The sequence below is a fragment of the Myotis daubentonii genome, chromosome 20 (genome assembly GCF_963259705.1).
Source record: "Myotis daubentonii chromosome 20, mMyoDau2.1, whole genome shotgun sequence".
Classification (NCBI taxonomy): domain Eukaryota; kingdom Metazoa; phylum Chordata; class Mammalia; order Chiroptera; family Vespertilionidae; genus Myotis; species Myotis daubentonii.
Genome location: NC_081859.1, coordinates 8,861,147 through 8,880,771, shown reverse-complemented (window position 1 = coordinate 8,880,771; position 19,625 = coordinate 8,861,147).

Genomic DNA, 19,625 nt, shown 5'->3' with positions numbered 1-19,625 from the left:
ACTGAACAAAACCGAGGTTGGGAATCTCTGTTGAACTTAGCCGGGCTCTGGAAATCAGGACTTTGAAAGCGGAGGGTTTCCGGTAAATGTCTCCCGCCGTCTCCCCAATCCCTGTGTCTCCCTCTCTTCCCTTTCTCGCCATCAGGCATCCTTGCACTCTGAGTCTACACCGTGGTCCTAGGTAGAGCTCTTCCTTTGTCTGACAGATTGGAGTCTTGGGGTTTTGCTGGGTAGTGACTGGCGCTTGGTCCTGGCGGGACGTGGGGGAGCAGAGGGGGTCGTCTGCCCTGGACAGAAAGGACACTTTCCTCCCTTGCAGTCTCCCCACCAGGGCCTCGCTGGCCTGAGGAACACGCATAAGCTACACATCAAGTTTTCTTATCCTCTGGTAAAGAGAGAGTACCCTTCCTATTGGGCAGCCTTTGCCCCCGCTGGTTTGGCACAGCGCGTCCACCATGACGATGTCACTGTCGCGCTTGTCGTGTAAGATGTGTGTTCACCGCGATTATTAAAACGAACACAGAACGGTCCTTTTGCACAGTTGACTGGGCAAGTGTGGTCCGTGCTTTTCATGCATTGGTTGTGTGGTCCTCACAGCAGTCCTCGCCCCTGGAAACCGTAGCATCCTCGTCTCACAGGGGGAGGACACGACGGCTCCAAGAGGTCAAGTACTTGCCCGTGATGATGGCAGAATCGGGAATGAAATCTGGGCGGGACTCTCACATTTGCGCTCTTCACTGCTATACGTGCCTTTTGAAAAAATCGTCTCCCTAAGCCTAACTCTGTCATTTAACTAGATATTGTCACTCTTTCTCCATTCTGGGAGAACATCCCCCAGGCTTCTCGGTAAACAGAGCTGTGGTCATGGGCTCCATTGCAGGTGGGGAAGAACAGATGCTGGGAACAGACACGGCTGAGCTGGAGCGCAGGGCAGCCGGAGCCCTCCAGGCCTCGGTTTCCTCACCGGGAGAATGAAACTGACAACGTCTTAGTGCAGGATTGTAGTGAAAGGACGGTAACACCACTGCTTTCACTCATCACACTCTCGACAGCTAGCGGAGTAAGATGCTAGATACTAGGAAGAGTGAGAAAACTCCCTGTATTTAAGACCTTCACGGTGCTGGTGTGGGAACAGGCAGGTAAACGAACAAGAACGTGTGCTAAGTGCTGTGTTAGGACTTGGGGGGGAGGGTGTAACGTGTGCCAGTTTTCGAATTCACCGTCGGGAGTCAACAGTCCCTTCTGCTACCACCATTTTACTTTGAAAGTTCCTGTGGTTCTGTGATGTTTCATCTCTGCTTTTCTGGCTACTCGGTGGCCCCTACAGCTGCTGGGGGGAGGGCTGGCCTTGGGTAGAACCTCAGGCAGAGGGGCACATGTCTCCCTTCTCCACAAGCCTCCCTCCCCTTTGCGTCGATGGCCCTACTGCCAACCAACAAATGGCATCTCCTGAGACCTGCCAAAGCCCCTTCCCAGACTTTCTCTGCCATCTTTACTTTCTGCCCAGACAAGGCCTCCTGGCCATGTTACCCTAGAAACCTGAGGCCAATTTCTCACCAGTTATACTGGGCAGTCATAGGTGGGAAACATCCAGATTTCTGTGGGATCCCAGTCAGCGTGAAGGTGGAGCGAGGCAGCCCAGTGGGCAGCGCAGACTTCCTCCTGCACCTGCCACAGCCCTCCCCCTTCCGCCCCCCCCATACAGGTAGCTGCTCTCCTCCCGCTTTCAGCCCGGTGGGGCGAGAAGAGGAGGTGGCCGGGGATGCCCACGGGTGGGAAGGGCATCTCACTGGGAGGAATTTGCCTGCGGAAGCTCGGGGCTCCGGAGAAAGTGGCCGGGCTGAAGGCAGGCAGGAGGAAGGCGCTCCGTTCAGAGCTCTGCTAATGACCTGCGGGGAAACCGCACAGCAGTCGTTTCGCAGCTCCGATGGCGGGTCACGGCAACAGATGTTCCCAGCATATGTGCGGAATTAATTACCCACCGGTAAACAAAATCTGTGATGCGGAGAGTCATTTTGTCTAAATTTCTTACAATTTTGCCGTTATGAGGGGCTTAATTTTTCTTGATCATCCTGGTAACTTGGACTAAAGCACTCCTTAATGGGATCCGAGGAACATTCCAAAGAAAAATAAGGGCCTGGTTGGCTGTGGAGGGGGGGGGAGGAGGAGGAGGAGGAAGAGGAGGAGGAGGAGGAGGAGGAGGAGGAGGAAAGGAAGGGGAGGAGGGAGGAGGGGGAGGAGGAGGAGTGGGGAGGGGGAGGAGGGGGAGGAGCGAAGACCTCAGGGAGGATTGAGTAAACTGAGAGGCGAATGGAAAAAGCCACACCATACTGGGTGATTAGCAAATTATTTGATTAAAACATCGGATGCTCGGCATACTTTTTAAACTATTCTAATGGTTAGCTCCTATTTAACGGCGTTTACACTTAAATTAGCCGCGTGCTGTGGAACAGCTGGAGTTTCCAGAGGAAATTGCAGAAATTCCAACAGAATGGAGCTCGCAGGAAGGTCGGCCTTTGAGCTGCTGCTCTTAAGATTCTGAACAGGCTTCCGCCTGTGGTCACGGAGGCACATTCTAATTTTCATCACTTAAGAAAATAGATTTTCTTTAAAGAGGGGGATCGAGAGCCTTTTGATTTTCGTAAGGCCGTTATTTCCTTGGCCACTTTCATCCATCACCAGGACTATCAGAAATGTCCTGATTCTCTTAAGTACATAAATCTGAGCGGCTATTGAAAATAATGGTTCCTTAGCCATTTACAGGTTTGTGGCTCTTCTACATCTTAAATTCATGATTGTCCCTTCAATCTTATAGCTAACAAAGTAAATTTGCAAGAATCCGTTGGTTCCATCCAGCACTGTCTGTGATTAAATACACACACACTTCTTGGTTTTCCTCTTTACTTACTTTCTCATTCATTCAACCATCATCTGTTGAGCGAGGTCAGTGGTCGGCAAACTGCGGCCCCTTGAGTGTGGCCCTTCCACAAAATATCACGTGCGGGCGCGCACGTACAGCGCGATTGAAATTTCGTGGCCACACTCAAAGGGCCAGAGAGCCGCATATGGCTCGCGAGCCGCGGTTTGCCGACCACGGAGCGAGGTGCTTGAAGAACAAAGACGAATCATATAAAGTCCATGATGTCAAGGCCTTATGCCAAAACCAAGCACATAAACAGGCAGTTACTTCACTACAACTAACCGTGGGCCAATAGATGGTCAATGCTATGTCATGACCCCTCCCGCCATCACTGTGACATCAGAATGCCCCATAGGGGGTGGGATTGTCCCCCACCTTAGGCCAGAACCGTAGGTTCAGGCTATACTCAGAGTGAGGATACAAAGGCATGCGCCAGAGCTTCTGATGAAATGTTGGTGAGCGCTGTGCAGGCTGGAACATTCTAGGGAGCATGGGCAATGAGGAGAAAGAAACGGGGTCTATTGCTGCAGAGATAAAATGGAGGAAACAACATCTTAAGACAAAGCTCACTTTGATTGCATTTCTTCCCATGGCATTGATTTCCTGTCTTCTCTTTCGACAAATTTGCCCCATCCTAGGAAACAATATATTTTTTAAAGGACTGTGGTATATAACATTGTTTGGTATTCATTTTTGCTGCAAGTCACCAGGATCTGACAGTTGAAATTTATTTGGGTGAAATTTCCAAAGTAACAATGACTTATCCCAGTTTCCCAGGAATTCTGGGTTTTTTCCTAAATGCCCCAAAACTTGAGAGATATGTTAGGAACTGGGGTACGTTTTTCATGGCAGCTTTCTTAGTGGGAACAAAAAATATCTGTTTTTATGAGTATTTTATGAGGTCATTTGAGTTCTGTTTAGCTTGTTTGATGCCCTATCATAAGTCTTCCCCCTGTTGAAAGCAGTTGGCATTAGACCTCAATGATCACCTAGTAACCTACCAGGTCTGATAGAAGGCCGCAGGAATGGGAGAACAGCCTTGGCCTTGAGTCGTGCATAATTACATGTCAAAAAAAATTCAGAGTCATGACCAGTGATTGGTGAGCTTGCTACAGCTCACATTTGAACTTCAGGAAATCTCTTAATTTCGTCATCTACGTACAGTTTCACCCACACGTGAGCCAATCTTCTGGCATTTTGCCCTGATTTCCCATTTTCTTCTTTCATTAGGTAAAAAGATAACAACCCAATGATTCCTGTGTTTCCCTGCATCTAATCTCTATGACAGTGGTTATTTTTTATTCCAGAGCCTACACAAAATTCAATCCTATCCTATATAATAAAAGGCTAATATGCAAATTGTCCCCTCGATCGGGAGTTTGACAGGGAGTTCGACCAGGGGCGGGGCCGGCTAGCCAACTTCCCACATCCCCTCCCCCAGAGGGCTCAGCCGATCAGCCCTGACTGGGGCAGGCAGGCTGGCCGGACCCCACCGGTGCACGAATTTGTGCACTGGGCCTCTAGTTTGAACATAACATGGTGCAGTACGTAATGAGCTTAGCAGAGGCCGAAACAGCCCTGGTTCAGGACTCAGCCTAGAGTTTTCAGCTGCATTCATTCATTATTCCTTGCAATGAATGATTAAACCAATTCTCTGATTAATCAAAACTGTACTTTGGAACTAGCCACATGAGATCAGAATTTTCAATCACGTTATGCAGACGGTAGCAATTTAAAGAACACGATTGAAAGATTATTTCTATAAGAAACATTTAGTAAACAAGCGTTAATCTTCCCACAGACTTCTTGCGAGATCAAAGCCGCTCTCAAGCAAACTTGAAAATATATGCCTTGCCAAGCACCAAGGAAAATGTCACATTCTTTTAACAGGTGCGCGGCGTTGCCGTATGTCATTTCTCCTTGAAGTCCTTCAACACTGTTTATGGCTGTTCCCCAATGACGCTTCATTCCCAGTTACTGTTTGTGTCCCCTCCTCGCACTCCTGGGGGAGGGCCTGGATTCTTCTCCTTTCCCATGGCTCCTTCACAAATAGAATCCAACAACGCTCCCCCATTTGAAGAATTAACGTCACTTAGTTAGAGCACCTCTTTCTCATCCTCATGCCGTCTATTCAAACTCATCTACATTTCTGCACTTTCTCCCAATGTGGCTTAAGAATTTTTTTTGTGTTCTATCTTCGCTCTCATTAGTTCATTCATTCTCTCAGTCCTTTGTTCATCAGACAGTCATCAAACATTTCCTAAGTATCCGAGACTCTGCTAAGCACCAGGAACGCAGAACTAAGTAAGACCTAGATTCGTGGCCTGTGATTGGTGGAAGGATCCCAGTGGCTTTCCTTGGGTGGGGTGCGGGGAGTGTGTTGGTGGATGGGCACTTCTCCCACAGCCTGACATACCCCTCAGCAGCCCAGCATACTGGCCTGGTGAATGAGAGGAACAAAATCGGCTTCGCAAAACATGGAACTTGACCACATGTGATTCAGTAGCATGAATTGTGAATATGGGTCTAGTTCTATTTATTCTCAGGGAATATGTATTTATGATGAGATAGTAACTAAAACTGAAATAAGAAGTGCCTAGGATAGCTACCAGCGTCTTATGCTACCACCAAGCCCTCACCCCCAGGCATGCTTTCCAATGGAAAGGGAGCTTCACCCCAGCGATCATACCACCCACACGGGAGAAGCCGACCTCCAAGGTCACGAGTTCTGAAATTCGCCTCTTGTAGCAAGAACAGGCTGTTTTACCAGGTGCCTGGCCATGTTGCCACTGAACCAACTCTTTGTCCTCGAGTCGTTGAACTTTCTCTGTTCTCAGATCCTGCAGGTACTTCCTACTTCTACTTTCTTTCCCGGCTTGGCTATCAGGCACCACTTCAATTCTCCCATCACCAGCACTTTACACCAAATGTATGCCCCTGGGGCCTACGTACCATCCCCAACACACGCATTCAACCGACCCAATACCTCCTTGTCTTTCCCTTCGGATCAATCACAGGTTACAGATAAAGTCTGCAAGTGCACTGGCTGGGTTCACTAGGAACCCATTGTATAGACCGCAACCAGATCCACAGACGAAAGCCTCAGATCTTCAACTCATTTCTAAACACCTCATACTCTCTCCCACACCCAACAAGCGCTCCATGGAGGTGACTATGAACTGTGTTAATGCTACAGAAACTTCCAAGGGAAGAGAAGGCCATTGGAGAATTTTCCCAGTTTCCCTCCCTTCCTCCATGACATATATCTCCCTATCTCTTCCCATGCTCTTGTCTATGTTCGAGGATAAAATGCCCTTCTTTGTTGCTCAAGATCATCTTTTTGGCTGTTTTCCTCATACAATTAGGATTTCTTCTCTCCCCTATGAATTCCATCAATTTTTCTATCTCCTTCCCATATTTACCATGTCTCAGCATTTTTATTCTTTTCTGACCCAGGCCGTGCACTTTGGGGATGTCAAGAGGGGGACATGGAGAAAGTTGCTCTCCGATTTCATGATAGTGCAATAAATAAATAGTTATGGCCAGTAGTACAGGTTGATGGGCCATGTCCTTATTTCCTTCTACATACAGTATCATTATATTGAAACTTAAATATTTATCTTTCTTTATTGATAGGTTCATTGGGCCTAAGGAATTTCTCTCGATAGGTAGATGATGTCTTAGTTACTTCAAAAAATAACTGTTGTGAACACACTGATTTTCTGATTTTTTTCTCGGCCGCAGTTTAAAATCTCCTTGTATTGTTTTACACTTCAAAGCCCAAGAAGTTTTGAATAACTAAATAAACATGTGATAGACCTATAATTAGGGCTAATTGTAAAGTGGGGGAGTGGAGACCTCTGTGATTGGCAATTAAGAATCTTGGGCATTGAAATTAATTCAGTTTAATTCCCTAATCTAAATATACTGGCTTCATAACAAAATTAACATTTAAAACATTAAAAGACATTTATAAAAATTATGAACAAAACTTGAGGGCAATTAATTTATCTCTAAGTGCATTAACGATAATCACTTGCTAGCCCAAGCACAACTCAATTCACATCCTATTATGCAATATTGGCTTTTCCCCCCCTTTCCTATTTTAAAGACGAGATCTACACATTTAGCATGACCTCTATGTTATAAAGCATCATTGTTGTTTTCTAACAAATACCCAAGTGTGCTCATTCTGACTGAAGAGTGAGGATGGAAAATCTTCCATTTCGGTAGCTCGTTCTGCCATTTAAACCTCACCCCATGACAAAGTTCTCTGTGCATTTTTTATTATTTTTGTAACATGTATGTGTTGAGTATATGCTAACATATGTGTGCTGAGTATTCAGAAGTGAGCAAAACAGACCAGGCCCTTGCCCTCATCTGTGAAGACAGTAATCCTATGCAATATTTCCCTAGACTGAATCAGGTCAGCACAAAATACTTTATATGTTTTTACCGATTTTTTTTTAGAAAGAGAGAAAAGGAGAGGGAGAGTGAGAGAAACATTGATCAGCTGCCTCCTGCATGCCCCCTGATGGGAGATCAAGCCACAAGCTGGGCGTGTGCCCTGACTGGGAATCTAACCAGCTGCCTCTTGGTGCATTGGATGATGCTCAACCAACTGAGCCACACCGGCCAGGGCTAGGGTGGCTGCTTTAGGAAAGGCCGTTCTCGGTGGAGGCAACAGCAGGGCACAGAGTTGGTTGTTCCTTCGCAAGCTGCACTTCCTGTGAGCCCTACTGTGTGCTTTGAAGTGATGCTGCTTTAAGGAAAGCTCACTGTGACTCAAAGCCGCCTCCCTCTTTTACAGGTTGATAAACTTGTTCAAATGTTTGTTAAGACGCAAAGTTCATGACCTTCGATAAACACTCTCTAGTCTCTAAGAAAGAGATGGCACATTGGATCATCTTGAAGAAAAAAAAAGTGATAAACAGAGGGAAATGGTGGCATTTCCCTACCCTGACTCTTAACTCACTTTGTCTGCAAACCCACTGACTTTGTCTGCAAAGATTTTGTGGAGTCGGTGGCTTGCTGTCCATGGGGACAGTTTGTACGTGCAACTTTCATTCCTCAGCAGGAGAATGTTGGCTCAGATGTGGGCCCCATTAGCTGCCTGCATTTACCACCATCCTCACCCGGGAACCCCCACTGAATCTCCACCCAGCGAGGGCTGCGTAATGCAAATGGAATCGTGCCCCTGATATCACATCACCAGGTAGCATTCAACTTCTAGGTGCGTTTCAGGGCGGCCAGAGCCCAGCTCCACTCTGGGACCCAAACAGTAATTCATGAACTGCTCTTATGGTACCAAGCATTACAACAAAACCACGTGGCTGAGGCTGAAGAACCCATCTTGCTACTGATGCCATTTTTCTTTTTTTGTTTAATCCTCACCCTATACACTCTCTGCCATTTCGTTCATTCCGAGAGAATATTTATGGGAAGATAGGGGCGGTAAAGGGCTGGTGTCAGCTAAACCTTTCAGAGCAGGTGCAGTAGGAGTGGTTCCCAGGTGGGGCAAGAAGGAGAAGACAAGGAACAGGGAACCATTTAGCAAAGGGCACCGGGGGCAGAAATGAACTAAATAAACAAGGTAACATAGTGCTTCCTTCCTTTCTTCCTTCCTTCTCTCTCTCTCTCTCCCTCTCTCTCTCTCTCTCTCTCTCTCTCTCTCTCTCTCTCTCTCTCTCTCTCTCTTTTTCTCTCTTTTCCCCCCCCTTTTCCTGTTCTAGCCCCAGGCAGCAAAACGCTTAAGCGCCGAAATGAGCAAAAAGCAGTTTTAAGAATATAGGTCAGGACATGACTATAAATTTGATCGCCTCCTTTTGATTCTCTCACATTCCCCATCCATCAGCTGGCTTCCTCCACCCCTCCTCGCACACACCCCACCCTCCCATCCTGATATGGGATCCCAAATGCAAATCTGTGACACCGCGTTTATATATAATATTAATGGCGCCGAGGAGGGCTGGTGTGAGGTGTGAGCGCTTGCCAGGAGAGGAGCGATCGAGCCCAGTCGTTCATCTGCAGGACAAATGTAACATCATTGGGGGGGGGGGGGGAGGGAGGTGGAGGTGGGAAATAACCGTTCTGCAAGAAAATGGTTAAGCTGAGGTTCCAATCAATCTAACCACGCCAGGCCCCCTAGATACCGTCAGCCACTACAGACAAAACAGATTGTGGGAGAGATCACTGAGCATCATACAAACAGAAAACCTTGAAGACACTACAACAACTTTGCTACCAGAGATGCACTCAAGAGCCGGGTGTGCATTTTCAATCCATTTGCCAGTCTAGCCCGATGTTACATGCTTAGGAAAGAGAAAGAAGTTGGCTTTATCCTTAGCCAGGACAGGAAGGTAAGCCATTGGCACTCCAGGAGGTAGTACTTTATTAAAGGTGATGAGCTTTTGTGGTGGATATAATAAGAAACTCTGGCAGATACCTTGCGATTCAAAGTTTTAAACATGCTAGAAGGCTAAAGGAGTGTAAGTGTCAATCTTTCCTGCAGGCCAAAGTCTAGCTTCTGGGTAGGTGTGTGCCGGGGGTTGGAAGGTGGAAGAGGGTCCCAGCTCCTGTGGCCCTTTCCTCGGGTGGATGTATAAGGATTGTGTTCAACGAGGGGTCTTTCGGCACTGAAATTGTAGGCCATTTGACGGCAAGTTCACGCTGGTGAAATAGGGATTGTCTTTGCCCTAATATTAAACCACCTACTGCACTAAGGACTAAAGTTAACATAACTGGTGCCAAAAAAAAAAACCAGGACCGAGGAGAGTAAAACCAATGCGTTCTTTTTAGTTATTTGGGGGCAGGTTGAGTAAAATCTAAGTTCCATTACCCCTTTGATTCCACGGCTTCACCCGTCGCTTAATTCAGAGCTTGCCAAATTAGTCTGATTGGCCTTTTGGAGGTTTGGGTGAGATGGTCAGCCCAATTTCTTCTCGCAAGGAAAGCGATGTTTTGAAAAATTATGAAGTGCGTCTGTCTTGCTATGTGACCTTGAGAAAAGTATTGTCCCACTGGAAAATGGTGATGACGATGAATGATCCCAGGACCACTGAGGACATCCCAGAATGGTTTTTAAATCCCTCAGAAATGGCTTAGACAAGTCACGTGATTCTTTCCCTCTTTCCTGCTGATTTCACTTTTGAGTAGCATATTCTGAGAGCTGAAGACAAGGTCTGAAACCCACTCCCTGTCCCCTCTTCCAGGGCTGAGCCCAGTGCCTTATACATAGTAATCACTCAATAAATATGTATTGATTTGATCTGATAACCTACCAGTGTTAGAATGCATGTATTCAGAAAACATATTAGTCGTTTGATCATTGCAATGGCCTCGTCCTAAAGTGTACATCACACACCTTGAGACCGTCTGATGCAGCAGAAACTAAGCTCAGCGACTGCTCCTGGGAGACCTTGACGTGAAGGGAACATCATGTCCCTGGGTTGTTGGTTGTTTTTTGTTTTCGTGTTTCACGGTGATACCTACCATAGAGTCCAGAGAAGAGATAATAAATCTAATTGATCGCCTTGTACGTTATCTTAACAGAGAGTCGGGGACCCACTGGACGGCGATATTTAAATGAAAGCCACCCAGAGTCAACAAGACTCCAGGCAAGAGAATAGCCTGATATTTTTAATTCTGAGAAGCTGTATTGGTAATCAATCGGAATGTGAGAGCCATTGAAAAGCTGTCCAGTTTTCAATTGCAGCATAAGTTGGGAAACAATTTGAAAATAATAGCTCCTACAAAGAGTTTCTGAAGCAGTCAATATGGGCTTCACACACACAGTGAAGGGCAAAGCGGGATTTGGCAACACACGCCACGTCCAGCTGCTGGGCGCCAGGCAGTGTCTGTAGCACCCATCGAAGGTCCCCCCACAGATCAGACTGCAAAATCTCTCAGAGCGCACTCTATTGAGACTCTATTAAGTGGGATAGTCACCCAGAAAGCCTTGGTAATGAGTGCCCGTTAATAGAGCTGTAAATACTTCTACTAATGACCAGTAAGGAGGGCCCCTCTAGTCGACAGTACACATTGGAAGAAGAGAAAAAATATCCCTGACATCCTGGTGATCATGGCCCTGAAAACTTTAGTTTTGACCCTAATCCTGACTTACCAGGATTTAAAGTTTTAAATTTTCATTAGCAGAGCCAAGTATTAGGATAACCACACTCCCAGAGACCATTCCCTGCTAATAACCAAGAACGCAAAAGCGCTTCCTGCCTTCGAAACACTGAGAAACAACCCAAGAACCTTTAGAACAGACCATGAGTGAATTTTCCTATTTTGGGAACCCCTGTTGCATTTATTATTTATGCCATAAAAATGTATCCTGGCATAACTGCATATGGTAATGTTCTATCCAGTTACTTCTTGTGTGGTGTTGCTCCCCAGTAGGGAGTTAAGATATAGTCTTCATTAAATGATGATTATATCAATCAGGTTATCAATAATATTAAAGCCTTAAGAGATGAATGGGCAGAAATAGACCAATGTAATTCATCTATTCTTCGCACATGTTTTATCTGAGCAGGCTCTTTTGCTATATCCCTTGACTAGCTCTCTGTATCTCCAAATGCACATGTACTCCAAATCTGAGTACTAATTATAAAGTCTGCTCACATAAAAGGAGGAGCCAGTCTTTACTGAGTGCCAATACCAGGGCAGGCTCTCCACAAGGCACTCAACAGGCACTCTCTCCTAGGACTGAAAATATCCAGATAACTCCTGCCCTATTCTAACCTCTCTACCATCAGGGTATTCTCTCGGTTTGCTTATCTCTGCTAAATCTCATCTCCATGGAAATACAGAATGCATTGCCCTGGCCAGTGTGGCTAAGTGGGTGGGGTGTCGTCCCATGCACCAAAAGGTTACCAGTTAGGTAGGGGGCATGAGGCCACCAATTGATGTTTTGCTCTCACATTGATGTTTCTCTCTCGCGTTCTTGCTCTCACTCTCTCTTCTCCTTTCCTCTCTCTCTAAAAACCAATTTTTAAAAAATCTTTTAAAATAAAAAATAATTTTGCCCTGGCTAGTTTGGCTCAGTGGATAGAGTGCCGGCCTGTGGACTGAAGGGCCCCAAGTTCGATTCTGGTCAAGGGCACATGCCTGGTTGTGGGCTCAGTCCCCAGTGGGGGGCGTGCAGGAGGCAGCCAATTAGTGATTCGCTCTCATCATTGATGTTTCTATCTCTTTTTCCCCTCTTCCTTCCTCTCTGAAATCAATAGAAAACATATTTTAAAAATTAAAAAAAATTAAAAATAATTTTAAAAAAATACAGAATGTATTTTTGCTCCATATTCAGTCTTCACAGAAGAAAGCTGAGGTAATCATTCACAAAGATGAAGCCAACAGGGCCTTTTGGGGGAAGATAGCACTGGTTTTGATTGACATCATAGAGGTTTACCAAATAGTTGCCCGTCTTCCCACTCCCCTGGAGATCAGGCATGTCAAACTCAAAGGCTAACACGGGCCAAATTAACGAGGCCCGCAGCTCGGGGGCCACGAGTTTGACATGCTTGCTGGACCAGGGGCTCCAAGGGACTCCCCCACGCGCTGCTTAAGCAGCAGCCGGCACCCGCATCCTTATTCGGGGAGACAGCAGTGCTGGCGTGGAACGCAGAGTTCAGTAAAACCCTCAGCCCAGATGACTTTCCTGAAAGGGGCCTCTTCTTTTCCTGGGAGCAGCTCTGGGCCAGGCTCACTCTCCAGGCGAGAATAGCTGTGCTTTGTTAGCCGCTTGCTGGCGACATAATCAGCTGACAGGCTGGCACTGGGAGTATTATGTGCAAACAGGACCACAGTGCAGGAGACTGGGGTGAGGTCAACATTAAAGGAAACCCTGAAAGTGGAAATTACACCCTGGCGGGATCTTTTAAGCAAACCTCAATTTGAATCGTGACTGTTAATGGTAGAAGAAACAGCAATAGGTACAGGTTCAGAAACATTTATCACAGGAAACACAGAAACTCCAATTCCTTCATTGATAGCAGTTGAGAAGAGAATGGGTAACAGATAAGCTAATGATGATGAGACCAGGGAGCTGGTGTTTAGAACTGGCCGCTCACACCCACGGCGTGTCTGCGAGCTACATGGTGGTCCCTGGGAGATTTCACACTAGTTTTCTCTCTGTGAGTTTTTCTCTCTGTGAGTTTATCTTCACGTGTTATTTTGAGGCCAGATTACCATAACTCTAACATACGTGATACAAACATCAAAACCAAAGAGGGAAATGAAAAACACAAAACAAAAACGACAATGTAGACTCCGATCACCACTATTAGATTGAAGCAGGAAAAAAAAAATCCCTGTTTTTAGAAGAAGAAGAAGAAAACACAGCACCTCCTCAGAGAGTTTGTTTTGACACCAGAAGTGAAGTCTGAAGTCTCTTTGGAAGGCAATACACTGCTCAGTTGCTGCCACCTAGGTCTCAATCGATAGCTTGTCTCTCCTCTCCTTTGTCTCCTTTTCCAGGAGGGAGCCTCTTCTGGGTCTGTCTTGCCTCCTTTTTCTCCTCCCGGGCTGTCAGATCTCTAAGGGGCCCCGGAAGGAGGAAGCTCACAGGACTCGTGCGTCCGTCCGCAGCTGCCTCTCCGTGGAGGACAGTGGGTGTGATGGGAGGGGAGCGCCCCCCTGCATTTCACAGATCACATCCATCATGTTGATCAGCCCCTGAAAGGCAACACATTGTCTGGGACCCGGCCAAGGAGGGGGTGTCCATTTCACAACCGCACTGACGTCTTCAGCCAAGAGCCGGTTTATTTCTGGCTGCTGGCGTCTGAGACGCACGGTGGAGCCTCGTTCTCCACTTTCTCGCACTTTGCGCCAGCCTGGGAGGGGTAACTTAGTCGACAGTGAAATAGAGGCATCTTCAAGGAGCAAATTAGCTCCCTGACGTGGTCCGTGCCTAAGAGCCTCCTTTTATGTGCGGACAGTTTGGAGCATGGCTTTTCCCCCTATTAGTGTTTCTTACTGTGATAGCTCTGAACCACCCGAGCCAGCGTTATTCTAAGAAAAGTTAAAAAAAAAACAACAAAAGCGACGCTTGAATCTTCAGTTTCTGATGAGGCTGATAGCAACAATGCTAATACTATCCAGGACACACTCGGCAATATGAGAAAGTCCACCCTAATGGCTAATTATTGTTTAATTATTATTATTATTATTATTTTGGCAGGGGCATTCTTTGATCTGCTATTCGGCTGTTGGTCTTGTCTGTCTAAATGTGTTGGAAATTATTTTTTAATATCCTACTAGGCAAACGGTGGAAATTCATCTGTATATTCTTCCCTAGGACCCCATCAAAATGAGGCAGAGTTCGTCCACATGAAATCCTGGCCTGTGATGACTTTGTGTGATCGCTTCACCTTTGAAAGAGATGCTCTTTTTAATTCATGGATTGTGGTTGCTTTGCTATTTGCCAATTTTTCATTCTGTTCCTTTCCCCCTCTTGTCTGGAATCCTGGCTCATTCAAAGAGTAGAATGCTTCCAAGCAGACGTTTTATGTAACAGTGAAAATTAGATGAATCCCCGAAACAAATATTTATTTACTGAGGAAGAAAAACTAAAAACACAACTTTCAGACCTTCATAAGAAAAATTACTCCTCCCATCCACTGCAAATAACTTGAAAAACACTTCAGGTTGTTGAATTAGAGCAGATGACTGAAGTGTATTAGCTGGCCATTCTTGCCTTGTAAATTATATCCTGGTTGGTTTTCATATTCAAGAATTTAAGAAAAATTCAAAAGCTGAAATACTGTTAAGTCCTCTTTTAGCAATAGGTCCCCTGTAGGTTTAATGTCTAGTGATTGTAGCTTCTGAAAACTTCTTTAATAATAAATGATTAAATACTTATTATGGGTATTCAGATTCTTTTCACACCAGTTTCCACAACTAAATTGAATATATTCTGTGAATGATTGAATAAAATGGGTTTCAAGTAGGGCTGTGTTTAGGAAATACTCTTTGATCATGTTATCGTCTTTTGACGCATTAGAAATAGGTGATGCTTTTTCTTTTTCTTTTTCAATTATTTGCTCAGATAGCAAACCATAAAAAGACATCACCACAGTGCACTTCCTGAAAATTAGCTACCGAGGTTGGCTTCCCTCTCAGTGTGGTTATATTACAGGCATTTGGAGCTGTGGTAAGTGCTGAAACCTTATTGTGTTTAAATGAAGTAAGAAGATGTGTTAACCACCATCAGCAGTAATCACTATCTTTGCAACCTCCTGCTGGATTCTTGAATCACCTTTAAATGCTTTCCTTACATTATTTTGAAATGTGTCCTTTTGGAGTTGTAGGAATATACTGGTTCTTCTATGGCCTATGTTTACAATTTCACCTTTGATATCTATAAACAATCTTGTTTAATTATTATTTTTTTTTTTTGGCATGGGCATTCTTTGATCTGCTATTTCTTTTCTATTGGTACAAAGCACTGCAGAATCTAATTTTAAATTCCATGCTTCTTATTTCTCCAAAGGAAACTGTTGTGCAGTCAAGTTCATTTTAGAGGACAAAAATGCTAATTAACACTTTTATGTCAACCAGTATTTGGGGGCGGGGGGAGGGATCTTTTAACCTCACGCCTTAAATCTGGTTTCTAAATGTGAGTGACAAGGATGTCTTTCACCAAATTGCATACAGGAGAAAGATAAACGATTGATATCTGTAGAATGACATTATTTGTCATGCTGTGATGTTCTTGAAAATTTGTGGCGTGTCAGATTTCTCTGAAATTTGAATTCTGATAGTCAATAGAATCCTATTTCCAACATTCCTATTGTAGAATTCAGAATGTTTGTTTCTCTCTCGGTCATATACTACATCTCAGAAGAGATTGTAACATTGAACATGGAGGAAAGCTATTACTTGCCCAAGTGAACTTCACAACCTGTGATAATTTATCATTCATTTCCCTGAGTTCCTCGACTCTGTTCATCTTGATTTTGCTGGGAGATATCTCCTACTTCAATGCCTCTCCAATATTCCCAGGCACCTGACTCAGTCAGCAGATTTGACATCTTCATTTCAATGTCCTTTTCTATTCCTTCCGCAATGTTAATGTTACAAATTACAGGAGGGCATATTAATAGCCATACCCAAGAAGCAGAAAGAAAAGTGCATTTTTTTTTTTTAAAACTAAGTACTAACTTGGGATTTCCCGGGCCCATTGTCAAGTCAGCCGAACCCAGGGCTCCTCCATTGTGATGATAATGGATTCTGTGTTGTTGGCGCAAAGGTCGAGAGGTTACCGTAAGCTCCTTAATGGACTGTGAAATAACTTTAACTGCATTAACCTCTCTGGATCACATGGGTGGCACCAACAGCCACTCCTGAAATGCTCATTCGTTTAGAGAGACAATACCATTAGATTATTATATTTTCCATTTCGAGTAGCAATAGGCCCAAAGCAATTATGCAGCTAGGCATTTCCATTAAGTGAATAGGACCTTACAGAAGATTAACCAGAACATCTCCTGCGTAGGAGACATGCAGGAGGGAGGGAGAGGTGGGTCCTTTAGAAAATTCCACTGGACGTTTCAGACGCCTTACACTCAAAGGGTCCACGACTTTAGGTTTTAGGTTACTAAGTCATAGGATGAAATGAAACTATTACAAAGACTAAACAGGTTCTCTCTCTGTTCCCTAAGCCAAGCAGTTCCAGTTACAGGATTAAGACTTTTCCCCATCTATTGATATTTCCTAAAGGGAATAAATCATCAATGATGAAACCAAGAGAACTGATAACCAAGAACTTCAGTCAGGGAAAGCCACACTGGAAACCATATGTTGTCATTTCATCAGCCCAGTGTCCTTTCCCCAGGAATGTAAGTGTCGTTGCTCTCATTTTTGCCGCTGGTTGTTGTGTTTAAGAGACCAACATGCGTTCTTTTGAAAACACACAAAGCTGGAAGCCCTGATTATCTGAAGGACAAGAGTAATTGCTAAGGGTCTGCATAGATCTATTTACCTACAAGTGAAGCTCTATTGGGTAAATATCCAAGGGAGATCTAAAGAGTACGGTGGTCACCAGTATTATCATTAGAGCGCGTCATTGTCATCTTGATGTGACATAATGAGAAAGCACACCACATTAAGCACACGTTTTAAATGCTTTTTGATTTTCTAGTGGGAGCTCCTGAACTGAAAAGTGAAAACGGGCCACGTTTCTTTGCTTCTAAAATGCATCTTGTAATATTTCTAAAATTGGGATCCAACTTGAAATCACTGGTATAGTCAACATAGTCCTTTTATTATTATTATTATCATTATTATTATTATCATTATTATTATGGAAAATTTGTTATCATTGAAGGCATCTTAGAATTAAGGAGATATAGTGGACAAATTGAAGGTATAAACATTCTTTTATTTACTTAAAATGTATTTTTATTGATTTTAGAGAAGAAGGGAGAGGGAGAGAGAGAGAGAGATAGAAACATCAATGATGAGAGAGAATCATTGATCGGCTGCCTCCTGCACACCCACTACTGGGGATTGAGCCCACAACGCGGGCATGTGCCCTTGACCTGAATCAAACCCAGGATCCTTCAGTCTGCAGGCCGACGCTCTATCCACTGAGCCAAACCAGCCAGGGCAACATTCTTTTTAAAAATCTGGATCTGTGTGGATATGTTTTAATCTTGGAAAAGCTGCTTTTTGAGGGTTATTGTGTTCCAGAAATGAGAGAAGAAAAGCATGTGAGCAGGGCAGCTTGGTCTTCGGAGTATAAAATGGCATTGCTTGTGTTCTCTACGAAAACCAAGGGGTGGGGGGTGGGGGGGGGGGTGTAAATTACACTCTGGCTAAAACCAGATCCGTTTAAACCTATTATTTGATCAGAGTGGGTACTGTTGTAGAAGAATCTTTGGTGAAAGTCTTGCCTCTCTAACCTGCGAGCTGCTTCACCTGACTTGGTCAGAGTTGTCTGTCTCGGAGTTCCACCCACCAAGTGCCTCAGCCAGATTACTCTTCGCTCATTCGATGAGCGATTATTGTACGCCAAGCCTATTGATAACGCAGACTTTCTAGTTACGGAGACTGGCAAGTGAATCAGCAGTGAGGTGTGATAAATGCTACGATTGAGGCCTGTACAGACGATATGGGAACCCAGAGAAAGGGATTGTTGGTTTGCAAACTGGCCCCTGCACATGGAGGGCAAGGAGCAACTGAGGAAAGAGGCAGACCACTCCGAGTGAGGAGGTGGCGGTTTAGTAAGCAAGGGAACTTACACTTGGGGCTTGTCTTGGGCAAAGGCCAGACAAGTAGATCTTGCACGCGCCCACCAGAATCTTAAAAGTTTACTTAGAGGCCTTATCTGGGCTCGGTCACTCATACCCTTCAGTGGCCTCAGCAACACCTTCCTATCTCAAGGCCAAGTCCTTGGAGCAGCTCCCACTGTGGGAGCTGCCACTCCACATTGAGTCTGAGGTTCTCTATATGGAAGGCCGCTGAGCATGCTCACGATATCAGACATGACCTATGAGTTGTTTGCTTGTCTCATGGTCCAGTTGGAAAAAAAATACAGATCAATCAATTAATTAGTCTACAAATATATACACAGCAAGGAGCTGGCTGGGTTGGGCTTTTTACCCAAATGTGTGTGTGAGGTTTAGATGGATAAGGATGCGGTAAACTATCACATGACTAAGCTCCCTTGTAATCCTAAAGGAAGCCAAGTCTTTTTAATAATGGTCAGAGTTCAAGCCAACAAGATGTTACCATAATGTAAAGAATATAAAATGCAGGACTTTAGTGCAATGCCTGCATTTCTCTTGCATGATCAGGCAGTCAAGAATATGACGATATTCGATATAATGCGTGAAACCCCTTAGAAAGTCTACAGTGTATCCAGCAACATAGAAAACGAATGAAGCACCATGACCAAGTGGGATTTGTCCCAGGAATGGAAGGTTAGCATAACACCCCAAAATCAATGGATGTAAAACATCCTATTAATTGAATATACAACAAAAACCACACAATCACCTTGACAGAGAAAAGCACTTAAACTTTGACCCACTTTTCCATAGTAAAAACACTCAACAAACTAGGAACTTCTATAAGAAAACCCAAGTTGACATTGTATGTAGTGGTGAAAGATTGGGTGGCTCCCCCTTTAGATCGGGAATTAAATAAGGAAACATCCTTGCCACGTCTACTCAACCTGTGTCCCAGAGGTCTTAGCTGTGAGAGCTGTGGGCCACTAGATGGCTTCTGGGTGGGAGCTTTTCACCAAAGGTATCAAACCTTCGTGAGAAGCTTGGAACTTTCGGCCCCATCCCCAGCCTCTGGGTTGAGGAACATGTCCATGTGACAGGAGATGGTGCAGCCCAGCTCCCTGGGGACAGAGGCTCCTGTGCTTGGAACCCATCCAGACTGTACTCCACTGACCTCTTCGCTGGCTGTTCATCTATAGCCTTTAGGGTATTCTTTATAACTAGAGGCCTGGTGCACGAATTCATGCATGGGTGGGGTCCCTCGGCCTGGCCGGCGATTGGGGCCAATTGGAGCCAGCTGGCCAGGGGGAGGGACCGCAGGAGGTTGGCTGTGGGAGCGCACTGACCACCAGGGGGCAGCTTCTGTGTTGAGGGTCTGCCCCCTGGTGGTCAGTGTGCATCATAGCCACCGGTCGACTGGTCGTTCAGTCATTCGGTCGTGTGGGCTTTTAGATAGATAGATAGATAGATAG